This window comes from Erpetoichthys calabaricus, chromosome 12 (genome assembly GCF_900747795.2).
Source record: "Erpetoichthys calabaricus chromosome 12, fErpCal1.3, whole genome shotgun sequence".
Classification (NCBI taxonomy): Eukaryota; Metazoa; Chordata; class Cladistia; order Polypteriformes; family Polypteridae; genus Erpetoichthys; species Erpetoichthys calabaricus.
Genome location: NC_041405.2, coordinates 87,458,577 through 87,472,494, shown reverse-complemented (window position 1 = coordinate 87,472,494; position 13,918 = coordinate 87,458,577). Strand labels below are relative to the sequence as shown.

Here is a 13,918-nt window from a genome sequence, read left to right as displayed (position 1 = left end):
TTCCGCGACCAGGACGAAAACCACACTGTTCCTCCTGAATCCGAGGCTCGACTATCCGATGGACCCTCCTCTCCAGGCCCCCCTGAATAGACTTTTCCAGGGAGGCTGAGGAGTGTGATTCCTCTGTAGTTGGAACACACCCTCCGGTCCCCTTTCTTAAAGAGGGGGACCACCACCCCAGTCTGCCAATCCAGAGGCACTGTCCCTGATGTCCATGCGATGTTGCAGAGGCCTGTCAACCAAGACAGTCCTACAACATCCAGAGCCTTGAGGAACTCCGGGCGTATCTCATCCACCCCCGGGGCCCTGCCACCAAGGAGTTTTTTGACCACCTCGGTGACCTCAGTCACAGAGATGGGGGAGCCCACCTCTGAGTCCCCAGGCTCAGCTTCCACATTGGAAGGCATGTTAGTGATATTGAGGAGGTCTTCGAAGTACTCCCCCCACCGACCCACAACGTCCCGAGTCGAGGTCAGCAGCGCACCATCACCACCATATACAGTGTTGACACTGCACTGCTTCCCCCTCCTGAGACGCCGGACGGTGGACCAGAATCTCCTCGAAGCCGTCCGAAAGTCGTTCTCCATGGCCTCCCCAAACTCCTCCCACACCCGAGTTTTTGCCTCAGCAACCACCAAAGCTGCATTCCGCTTGGTGTGCCAGTACCTATCAGCTGCCTCCAGAGTCCCATAGGACAAAAGGGTCCTGTAGGACTCTTTCTTCAGCTTGACGGCATCCCTCACCGCCGGTGTCCACCAACGGGTTTGGGGATTGCCGCCACAACAGGCACCGACCACCTTGCGGCCACAGCTCCGGTCAGCTGCCTCAACAATAGAGGCACGGAACATGGCTCATTCGGACTCAGTGTCCCCCCACCTCCCTCGGGATGTGGTCGAAGTTCTTCCGGAGGTGGGAGTTGAAGCTACTTCTGACAGGGGGCTCTGCCAGACGTTCCCAGCAGACCCTCACAACACGTTTGGGCCTACCAGGCCTGACCGGCATCCTCCCCCACCATCGAAGCCAACTCACCACCAGGTGGTGATCAGTTGACAGCTCCGTCCCTCTCTTCACCCGAGTGTCCAAGACATGTGGCCGCAAGTCCGATGACATGACCACAAAGTCGATCATCGAACTGAGGCCTAGGGTGTCCTGGTGCCAAGTGCACATATGAACACCCCTATGCTTGAACATGGTGTTCGTTATGGACAATCTGTGACGAGCACAGAAGTCCAATAACAAAACTCGGGTTCAGATCGGGGGGGCCATTCCTCCCAATCACGCCCTTCCAGGTCTCACTGTCATTGCCCACGTGAGCATTGAAGTCTCCCAGCAGAACAAGGGAGTCCCCAGAAGGTATGCCCTCTAGCACCCCCTCCAGGGACTCCAAAAAGGGTGGGTACTCCGAACTGCTGTTTGGTGCATACGCACAAACAACAGTTAGGACCCGTCCCCCCACCCGAAGGCGGAGGGAGGCTACCCTATCGTCTACCGGGGTATACCACAATGAACAGGCTCCAAGTCGGGGGGCAATAAGTATACCCACACCCGCTGAAAGGAAACATATTAATATTTAAATAGAGAATAGCTATCAATCAGTTTCATACCCTCGTTATCCAGAACCTACAATTTCTATGTGCCCTGCCCAACATTGACCAATGCCTTGTGCACAGTTCTGCTGGTGTGAGCTGCAACTCCCTGCAATTCTGTATTAAATAAAGTGGGTTCAGAAAATTGGTGTGTGAAGGTTGCATTATCCCATTTCACTGTTTTCTTATCATTTCACAAATGCATCAGGAAATGATAACAGATTGATAATTGTAGAAATCAATGTCTTCTTCTTCTTTCTGCTACTTCTGTTAGGGGTTGCCACAGCGGATCATCTTGTTCCATTTCTTCATGTCCTCTACATCTTGCTCTGTCACACGCATCACCTGCATGTCCTCCCTCACCACATCCATAAACCTTCTCTTAGGCCTTCCTTTTTCCTCTTGCTGGGCAGCTCTATCTTTAACATCCTTTTCCCAATATACTCAGTATCTCTGCACTGGTTTGGACATGTGCAGAGAAATCTCGCCTCTCTGACTTTGTCTCCCAACCGTCCAACCTGAGCTGATCCACTAATGTACTCATTTCTAATCCTCTCCATACTAGACACACCCAGTGCAAATCTTAGCATCTTTAACTCTGCCACCTCCAGCACTGTCTCCTGCTTTCTGGTCAGGGTCATCACTTCCAACCCATATAACAAAGCTGGTCTCACTACCGTCCTGTAGAACTTCTCTTTCTGTCTTGCTGATAACCATCTGTCATAAATTACTCCGACACTGTTCTCCACCCATGCCTCCCTGCCTACACTCTTTTTCACCTCTCTTCTACAATCCCCATTACTATGTACTGTTGATCCCAAGTATTTAAACTCATCCATCTTCACCATTCCACTGACCTTCCTTTCATTCACACACATGTATTCTGTCTTGTTCCTATTGACCTTCATTCCTCTCCTCTCTAGAGAATATCTCCACTTCTCTAGGGTCTCCTCAACCTGCTCCCTACTCTCACTACAGATCACAATGTCATCAGCAAACATCATAGTCCAAGGGGACTCCTGTCTAATCTCATCTGTCAACCTATCCATCACCATTGCAAATAAGAAAGGGCTCAGAGCCGATCCCTGATGTAGTCGCACCTCCATATTGAATGAATCCGTTACTCCTACCACAGACCTCACTACTGTCACACTTCCCTCGTACATATCCTGTACAACTATTACATACTTCTCTGCCACTCCTGACTTCCTCATACAATACCACAACTCCTCTCGAGGTACCCTGTCATTTGCTTTCTCCAGGTCCACAAAGACACAATGAAACTCCTTCTGGCCTTCTCTATACTTCTCCATTAACACCCTCAGCGTAAACATTGCTTCTGTTATGCTCTTTCTTGGCATGAAACCATACAGCTGCTCAGTAATTATCACCTGTCTTCTTAACCTAGCTTCCCTTACTCTTTCCCATAACTTCATGCTGTGGCTCATCAATTTTATCCCTCTGTAGTTACTACAGCTCAGCATATCCTCCTTATTCTTAAAAATCAGTACCAGTCCACTTCTTTTCCACTCGTCAGGCATCATGTCACTTTTCCAAGATTCCACTAAACAATCTGGTTAAAAACTCCACTGCCATCTCACCTAAACACCTCCATGCTTCCACAGGTATGTCATCTGGACCAACGGCCTTTCCATTCTTTATCCTCTTCATAGCTGTCCTTACTTCGTCCTTGCTAATCCATTTCACTTCCTGATTCACTATCTCCACATCATCCAACCTTCTCTCTCTCTTGTTCTCTTCATTCATCAGCCTCTCTAAGTACTCTTTCCTTCTTCTCAACACACCCCCCTCGCTTGTGGGTATGTTTCCATCTTTATCTTTTATGACCCTAACCTGCTGCACATCTTTCCCAGCCCAGTCCCTCTGTCTAGCCAATCAGTACAGGTCCTGTTCTCCCTCCTTAGTGTCCAACCTCTCATACAACTCATCATACGCCTTTTCTTTAGCATTTGCCACCTCTCTCTTCACCTTACTCCTTATCTGCTTGTACTTTTGTCTACTTTCTGCATCTTTCTGACTATCCCACTTCTTCTTCGCCATCCTCTTCCTCTGTGTACTCTCCTGTACTTCCCCATTCCACCACCAGGTTTCCTTTTCCTCCTTCCTCTTTCCAGATGTCACGCCAAACACCTTTCTTGCTTTCACCCTTACTACTTCTACTGTAGTCACCCAGCTGTCTGGTAACTCTTCATTGCCTCCCAGTGCCTGTCTTACCTCCTCCTTAAACTCAATCTTGCAGTCTTCGTTTTTCAACTTCCACCATTTGATCCTTGGCTCTGCCCTCACTGTCCTCCTCTTCTTGATCTCCAACGTCATCCTATAGACCACCATCCTATGCTGTCTAACTACACTTTCCCCTGCTACCACTTTGCAGTCTTTAATCTCCATCAGATTGACTCTTCTGCATAGGATATAATCTACCTGTGTGTATCTTCCTCCACTCTTGTACGTCACCCTATATTCCACCCTCTTCTTAAAATACATATTGACCACAGCCATGTCCATCCTTTTTGAAAAATCTACTATCATCTGACCTTCATTCCTCTTCCTGACACCATACTTACCCATTACCTCCTCATCCCCACTGTTCCCTTTACCAACATGTCTATGGAAATCCATCTCCAATCATCTCCTTCTGTCCCTTGGGTACACTGTCCATCACTTCAACTCACTCCAGAAATCTTCTTTCTCATCCATCGCACACCAAACTTGCAAGGGCATATGCACTAACAACATTTATCATCACACCTCCAATATACAGCTTCATAATCATTACTCTGTCTGACACTCTCTTCACTTGCAAAACACTCTTGACATAGTATTCCTTCAGAATAACCCCTACCCCATTTCTCCTCCCATCCACACCATGATAGAACAATTTGAATCCACCTCCAATCCACCTGGACTTACTCCCCTTCCATTTAGTTTCTTGAACACACAATATATCAACCTTCCATCTCTCCATCATATAGGCTAACTCTCTCCCCTTACCAGTTATACTGCCAAAATTCAAAGTTCCTACCCTCAGTTCCACTCTCTTTACCTTCCTCTTTTCCTCTTTCCTCTGTACACGTCTCCCAGCTCTTCTCCTTCTTCAGCCAACAGTAGCCCAATTTCCGCCAGCACCCTGATGGCTAACAGGGTGGTGGTCGTTGTTAACCTGGGACTCGACCGATCCGGTATGGAAATCTGCATTATTGTACGCATGTTGATCTGGCAAAATTTTACACTGGAAGCCCTTCCTGATGTAACCTTCCCCATTTATCTAGGCCTGGAACTGGCACGAAGAAACACACTGGTTTGTGCATCTCCTGTGGCTAGGTTGTACAAATTAATGTCTAACATTCTTTATTCAGATTTTTGCAATAGATAAAAGTGAGCAAACAGGAATTCATGCATAAGAAATCTGACAAATGACAGGAGATCATTCAGTCCATCAAACTCGTTTGTTTAGCTCATAGCTAAGCTGTCCCAATATCTCATCCAGATTCTTCATGAAGGTGGTCAAGGTTTCTGCTTTGACTACATGTCTTGGTAGTTTGTTCCAGTGTCCCATAACTCTTTGCATAAAAAAGTGCTTCTTTGCTTCGGTCTTAAATGCACTTCCCCTTACATTCCTTTGTTGTCCTTGAGTGCATGATTCACTCTTAAGCTGAAAGAATTTTGCTGGATGTGCTTTATCAACGCCTTTGAGGATTTCAAATACCTGGATTAGGCCCCTATGGAGTTTCCTCTGCTCGTGGCTGAACAGGTTTATTTTTTTGAGTCTGTAAGAGTGGGCGTAGTGGTGGCTCTGAGGCTAGGGATTTGCAGCCGGAATTGGAAGGTTGCTGGTTCACATCCTATAAATTCCAGAAGTGATCCCACTCCGTGAGCAAGGCCCTTAACCGTCCTAGGTGTGAAGTTAACTTGCATCCAACTCTATGAGCAGGTCCTCCAACTTGCTGGAGAAACTCAGAGGTTGATGGCAGGATTGGCACTCCAGCCTCTGAAGAAAAAAAAAAAAAAAAAAACTTTCACTGCTTCATTCCATTTGAACTAGTGTGGTGCTGAGGTGTCACCCATTCAACGACTGCATTCAGGTCCTAAGTTGGGACCCTAAGGTAGTTTGTCGTGTGGTGGGTGCAGCAACACTCTGTATCAGTGTGTGCTCCCAATCTCTATAAGAATAGAACATCTCTTAAAGTCCTGGGATGCACTTGGTTGCTCCCCTCTGCACAGCTTCATGTCTTTTTGAATTATTTTTGCTGGCTCCTCAGTGTCTGCCATTCCTTCAGTTTTAGTGTCAGTTGTGAATTTCACATGTTTACTAACTATACCATAAAGTAATAGCCCAAGGACAGACTCCTGACAGACTCCACTGATGACCTTGCTCCATGTGGAGCATTCCCCCCTTATCTTTGTCCTCTGCCGGTTAACCAATTAGAGATCAAGTTTTGTAGGTTACCTCAGATGCCTACAGCTTCCAGTTTCAGAATCAATCTTTGGTGTGGGACTGTATCAAAAGCTTTTTGAAAGTCTAAGTAAATTAATTTGTATGCTTAGTTTTTGTCAGCTTTTTTTGTTGCTTCTTCAAAAAAATCTAAAAGTTTGGTTTGGCAGGAACTTCCTCTGATAAACCCACACTGGCTGTTATGTAGTATGTTATTTTCATTTAATCCTTTAAACCAAAGTTTATGTCTTAAGATATTGCCATGTATGAGCTAGTAAAATTGAGTGGAAGGTGATTATATTTCACTAGTACATGAATATTAATGTTCTTGAAATGGAGATGCAGAAAAAGGTTAATCACAGTTGTTATAATTAACACGTTTATTAGGACTGGGCTTCAATAGCATATGCACTCTGTTTTCAAATCCTACTTTAAAATGCATTATTCTGTGTTGCTGATGTTGCATTTTATCTTAGTTTTTAGTATTTTTACAAATATATTAAAAATGTGTTTGGGAGTATTAAATAGAGAAGCAAAATATTTGTGTTCTACTTACTGTATATACAATTGTAATGTTGTCCAAAAAGAACATGATTGTTTGCCTGATTGACAGTCTGTGAGTCTAGCAGTATTACACCGTCAGATACAGTATGTTACTGGTATATGTATTGAAATGTAATGTTAAAAATTGCAATTCTGTTAATAATGCAAAGGTCATAATCACACTATTCAGATGAGAGAGCATTTGCTAAGCCACATCAGTAATTATTTTTGCAGTGTTAGTCAGGAGAGATTTGCCATCTTTAAAAAAGGACAGCTTCCAGATGTAAGCGAGAATTTGTTAATTACAATCTGCCAACGCTGAACTGTAATAGTAATCAGACTTTAAACATATCAAATTATATTTGAAAGGGGCAATCAACATATGAGGTACATTTCAAGGTGTGTTACAGGAGTTTTAATTTAACCGATTATAAATACATTACTTCTTAGTTACTGTAGTAATTTTTAGACATCCTGAAATGTATTAAGTATATTTTAAATTAGAAACTATAAGTTTTGTGTTTCGGGATCAGATAGATAATATGGCTTGCTCGTTATTTTAAAGTGATAAACCATCTGATGACTTTGATCTTTACATTGTGTGGTTTCATGTCCGGCTCCTTAGCTACCAGGCCATGCTGGGTATTCAGATTGCATTTATTTAGATGACGATCCAGAGTAATTTATTAATCTTTGGCATATAAAAAGATTCAAAAATTAACAATACCAATAATAAAGTATTGTAATTGTTCTTTAATTGCTAGTCAGCAATGTACATCTCAGTAAGTAAGTAACATGATGTAGTAAAACAATTATGTTTATATACTGTATTTTGAATTACAGTTCCACATCACAATAAGAGAAAGTTAAGCCATCAACAAAAGTTCTAGCAAAATTCTGGAATTCATTCTTTATGAGAAGGTGTCACCATTGTAGGATATTATCACCCATACAATTCATGAACTTAGTTTTCTTTTTCAAATTTGCAGGGAGCCAGAATCATGTCACAGCAGCATCAATCACAGGATACAAATCAGTCTTGGTAGTGAAACTAGTACATTATACTATGCACCACAGCACACAACTTTACTCACTCGTGTTAATCTAGAATTGTCAGTCAATTTAAACTTCATGATTAGAGATGTAGGAGGAAGTTGGGGAATTAGGGAATTGCCACACAAGGCACATTGAAGAATGTGCTACCTCCATGAAAATGGCCACTGGCTGGAGGAAGACAGATAGATAGTACTTTATTCCTTTATTGATTTACTTTTTTACTTTTATTTGGATCTGAGGCAAACATCATTGACTACTAACATATTTGCAAAGAACAGACACATCCAACAGTACCCTTTTGTGTATTATTTTTAACATTTATACATTTTGCATATTAGCAAAGCACAGCACAAAAACAACTGAGCAAAAAGGGAAAATGGGGAAGTTGAAACTGCATAAATTAAAAAGTGATACGTCAGAAAACATTAATATTTGTGCAAATCATTACATAAGAATGGTAAAGAGTTACTTCCCATTATAGAAAAAATGAAAAAAAAGAAAGAAAAAAAAATGGAGGCAGAAAGATAGCTACTGGGTGCTATCCATCTGGCTATCTATAATGACAGAAACAAAATATTTGAAGAGAACAAAGGAGTACACCTAAAAGTTAAAAGTGAACAAAAACAGTTAAAAATAATCATTAAAGGATTATTTGATACTGTGAAAATTGGGGTGGTCGATAACATTTCTCCTTTTATAGTGCTGAACTGCTGTTTATCAAAGACAGCAGTCTTTCTGTTAACGTTGAATAAGTAACTACTTTGCACAAGGTATGAGCTGCTGGCTGGAAGTAAAAAAGTAGCCAAGCGAAAAAGGAGCTCAGAATAAGTAGCCTCATACTGTATGTTGCTTCTTGATAATGAACGTTAGCCACACACAGCAATAGGACTGTTACCCATCTATTATAATATGGGATCATCATGAATTGGAACATAAAATTCTGTCTACCACATTGAATCAATAAGGGACATGATTTGTCTCATATTTTCAGACACATTGTTTCATATATACACTAGTTCTTTCATGTGCAGAGAATAACAGGATAATGATTAAAATCAAACCAGTTTACGTTGCAGATGGACAAGCACTGCAGGCTGAGTGGGATTACGGGCCAGCATCCTTACCATTATTCTGCACACATTAAAACTAAATAAATAAATAAAAACAGTTCATCATGCAGCATATACGAATGTTCTGAACAAGAAACATTTTAAAACATAAGAGGCTGTTGAGGTATATGTCTGAGTGGGAGAGAGAATGTCATTGGGCCAGCCCCTATCCCTCGCGAATAATATGCTTGTTGTACAGCTTTTACGGTGACTCATTGAGGGATACCTGACCTTAAACAGCTTGATGCAGGTGCTACCTGCGTCTCAGCGGATGACACAGAATGGAATCACTTGATTCCTTGTACCTTATGTGACAAAAGAAGAACACAAATAAGCAGGTAAAGATTTGGGGAGCCTCCCCATATACTGATTGTGAATCCCAGATTCAAATCACGGTCAAAATAAATCACAATATATATTTGACAGTCACACAATGGGTTTCCAGAGCTTTTATGGAGGAAATACAACTGACAGGAGATGAAATCAAAATGGATGTGAGGTTGATTGAAGGATCAGGAGATGACGTCAGAAGTGGGTAGACAGTAGTGAAGTCATCGGGATGAGACAGATTTGAAGTAAGCCCAAGTAGCCAGAAAGAGAGTCTTCAGTACAAACATGGTGTTTTTTTCCAGTATGATGAGCTTTTATTCTTCAATTTTTCTGACGAAAGAGAGAAAGCATTAGTGCTCTGTTCCAGACCCCTATTCTGCGTTCTTTTGTGCCCTATTGAGCCGTTTGGCTGCCCCCTATTCGCACGTGTGTGACACTCATCAAGACTTATCCCCAAAGCAGACATGGTATGTTCTTACAAAATAACTATGTTACCTACTGTAGCCAACATTATAGCCTGCATTAGCCTATATTATACTGTAAGCAAGAGAACTAGGCAGCAATCAATGCAAATCGATCATGTTAATATTTCCATCCATCTGGGCAGAAGGTTAAGATAGTTAGACTTATTGTATATTTGCATTTACATTTATTTGCTTAGCAGACACTTTTATCCCAAAAGACTTACAAAGGAGGTCAAAAAAATTGAGTAACATCAGTCTAGGGACTGTTTCTAACAAGCGTAGCACGACTTGTTATAAAAGTTGATCACCACAAGTGAAGAACTATAAAGCTAGTATTAAACAAATTATCAATTTACAATATGACAGATATCCACTGAACAAAAAACATTCATTAACAGTTTGACAGATAGTCACAGAACAGTAGGGTTTTCAATTGCATCTTAAACACATTGATAAAGTTAGCAGTTTGGTTGGAGATGGAGGTGGGCAGCTTGTTCCATCAACCAGGAATATGTATAAAACGAATCTGGATTGAGATTTGATACCATGCAGAGGTGACACTGTTCACTGGCATAGCACCCGTGGTCTCCATATACACAGGTGCTGTCCCACCGACTACTCTGTAAGCAAGCATCAAAGATTTGAACTAAATGTGTGCTAGTGCAGGGAGCCAATTTAGTCACATGAAGAGAGGAGACATGTACCCAGTTTGGCTGGTTGAATGCAAGATGGGCTGCTGCATTTTGGACATCTGTAGTGGCTTTCACTGTATCCCATTTTTTATCCCCAGAACTCTTTTTATCTCACTTGATCAAATTATTTAATCGTTAATCTGAAATAGATTCCACATATATCTGTTTTTCTAAAGAGACTTAAGCAGTGGTGGGCCCATTAATGCCAAATTTTCAATTTTATTAAATGATTATTATTTTTTTTATTATTTATTATTACTTATTATTGCTATTTTTATTATTTATTATTACTTTATATTTTATTTATTTTATTATTATTTGAAAATTCATAGTTTACCATATTTATTTAAGTCCCAGTTAGATCTAGTTGTTCCTGAATGGATTCATGTAGAGGCAACCTCATGCCATCCGTTTAAGAGACTCCAATTTATATCACTGCTTTCACCTATCGATAAAAACCATCTTTTCCCTCCCTCTGTGGAGGATGTAGTATTTAGGATATGGTGCAAAAAAGGAATTTAATGCATTAAAGAGTTGTACTCCGTGCTGGTACTAGTTTATTTTGCACCCTAGGCCAAGCTTATTAATGTGCCAGCTGACTGTTTGGTAGCTAACCCGTGTGGCTGGGTTTTCCCCCATTGTGATCTGCTCCCTATGCAAATGCCTAATTTACCTTAATGGTGGTGCCGCCTCTGGTTGTACTTTATAGACAATTGTTTTGCATCATTTGAGCAACTGACTCAAAAATAAGATATTCCAAAAACACATTTCTTCTTACATTACATGAAAATCTGTGCTTTTGCTTGTTTATGTTTTGTTTTTTGTTTGTCTATTTTTTCTCTAGAAAAGGAATTAGACTTTTTAATATTTGTATTAAAAAGCAATACAGGAAAGGACTTTTTTATATTATGTTATGAATATGCACATTGACTTAAAGCTAGCTTCTAGTAGGTGTGAGATATGGCCGACCATTCATCCCGGCCAATACCCCCAGGCCGCCAGATGGAGCCCTCCTTGCAGCATGGAGGTGCCCCGAATTCCAGCAGGGCATCATGGATATTGGAGTTTTCCTTCACAGCCCTGCTGGATACCATGGGGGCTGCAAGGGGATGCTGCAGGGAGGCCCAGGGACTATTTTCCCTACACCCTGGAAGTATGTCCCAGTCACATGGACAGAAGAAATGACGTGCTTCCGGGATGAAGAAAAGGAGAAGTTTTACCTGACCAAGAAGTGATAGAAAGTCACATGGACTGAGAGACAAACACTTCCGGGAAAAGGACTATGGGAGATCCCAGAAGATGAGCTGAGTTGGGAGGCAGGGTGGCTAAGCGTCTGGGAATGGAGGATTGATTGTTTATTTGTGATTATCGATTTATATAGGAGTATTGTGGAGTGGTGGTGCTTTGTGTACATTATTATTGTAATAAATAATTATTGGACTTTTTATCTGGTGTCTGACGTTTGGTCTGAGGGTTCAAGGGGTCGACAGTGCCTCTATCTGTCACATAGGACACCGTACAATTGCATAGCAGAAACAAAACAAAAATTCAATGCCAATGGATCGGTTCCATTTTAACGTAGCATAATGGGTATGATTTATCTGAGTTTTCAAGTATCTGTTGGCATTTCAACGTGTATTTAATTTAGTGAATTTCAGTCTAAAATAGAAACATTGCAAAAAAAAAATTCAACAGTTGCTAATTATTAGCTTATTTTTGCACTGGTGTGTACGGTAATAGAATAAATCAGCTGGAATGGATTCCTTTTATTATACAGTGTTTTCATAACGATCAAAAACTGGACCAGCAAAGATCTACAGAAGTATAGAGTAAGAGAAAAGATTCACAGCCCACTATAGTAAAAGGTGGGAAGTTATCTTTTTCCCTTGTGGAACAAGGGGCTGCTCCAGCTTCCCAAACACTCAACACAAGCAGGCACGAATGCAAGTTAAAAGGCTTGAGTCTTTTCTTGTGGGTAAACTCTATAAACCAAGTGTTTCCCATCACAGCAGCCACAAGTACGATAAGCACAATAGCACACTCTTTGTCTTTTCTCTCTCGGTCATGGGTTACTGCCTCCTCCACTCCTCCTCATAAACTTTGTCCACCTTCCTCCCAACTCTGGCTCGTCCTTGTGAGGCAGGCAGCTCCTTCTATCTTCCGCCCAGGAATACTTACGGTCTTCTGTACACATGATCCAAAAGCACTTCTGGCTGAGAAGGAAACCCCATAATGTAGGGCTCCCCAGTCCCTGTAACACCCCTTGGTGGCGCCCACGGAACCCAACAGGCTGAGTTGAGGAATGCAATGTCCCAGGCTGCCCTGGGGGAATCCAAGGAATCACTACAACACAGGGGGGTTACTATCTAGAGTTCTGAGGGAGATAATGTTCTGTGCACACACTCTTCCCCAGACCTTACATTCTGAGGGCATCCCTGCTGGGTAAGACTGCCAGCCATCCATCACACCCCTAATTATTTTTATTATGAGTATAATAAAGTTTGGAAAATCTACTGTCACTAAATAACTTTAAAAGGACAGTCAAACAAAAAAGTTCTTAGAGTAGTTTTGGACACATGACATTTAATATAACTTCAGTTATTACCTGGTTAAACAGAGTCACCACCCTGTGATGCATTTAAACATACAGTATCTCCAGCCACATGTCAGCTGTTTTGTGTGTTAATTTCAAACACAATCTGTAGTGAATCTGTGAAGACAAAGATTCATTTCGGATAAACGGAGACAGCATGTAGAGGCTAAAAGGAAATATGTTGTGAAAGATGTAGTAGTAAGAAAGAATGCACTAGCTGCTCCATTGGAAAAACAGGAAAGCCCAACCAGCACCTGGTTCATGTCAGCCTAAACAAAGAAGCATTGTGATTTTTTTTTAATTATTATATGCCCTCTTTTAGTTTCCAATTTGTATGTATACTCTACATAATTCCATAATTTACATTTGTGTGTGAGAACTGTATCAGTAATGTGTAATCTTTAATACATTGATCTTTGTTTTGTGTTCTGTCTTTTTTAAAGTACTTTGAAAAATAATCAGGTCAGAAGGGATGAAACTTAATTGGGGATCACTACAAGAAATAACACAGAAGGAAAATGCCCTAAGTTTGTAGGCCTTATTTATTTAAAAAACAAACTTGGACCTATATTACATCATACTTTCTGACCTTATTTTTTCTTAATTGTTTTCTTTAATTTTATGTTAATGCTCAGACCTTTTATATTTACATAAGCATTTGGTCATGCTCCATATATCACCACAAATCACATAACATGTTTCAGTTTTCATTGTGCAAATGTTTCCTTGAAGTTACATACATGTTGTGTTGTATGTATAAAACTCATTTAGATTATGAAGCATGGATTGCACAATACATCATGATTATTTTGTATTCCCTTGTGAAACACTTGGGATTAATAATTAAACCATTGTTTGATTGGCTTTACCCATCATTGTTGTCACTCATATTACAGACATAGGGACACTATTCTGTGTTGCTATTTAATGAAAATCTGTTGTTCGTATTTCTGTCCAAAGCAGTAATTTATGTCATAAATATTTTTTTATAAATATTAGCTTAATTTGATCATTTTAAGTATGCATCTGTGTCTGAACTTCATATAGTTATCTATAGATTTAGTTCTCCATGCATATCCATTGTGCTGTGTT

At 41.0% G+C, this 13,918-nt stretch overlaps 1 protein-coding gene across 5 annotated transcripts in view; it reads left to right on the top strand.

The window, feature by feature from the left end:
• mcf2a (MCF.2 cell line derived transforming sequence a) overlaps nucleotides 1–13,918 on the top strand; it is a 165,348-nt gene that overhangs the window by 88,435 nt on the left and 62,995 nt on the right. The gene's annotated exons all lie outside the window — the stretch shown is intronic.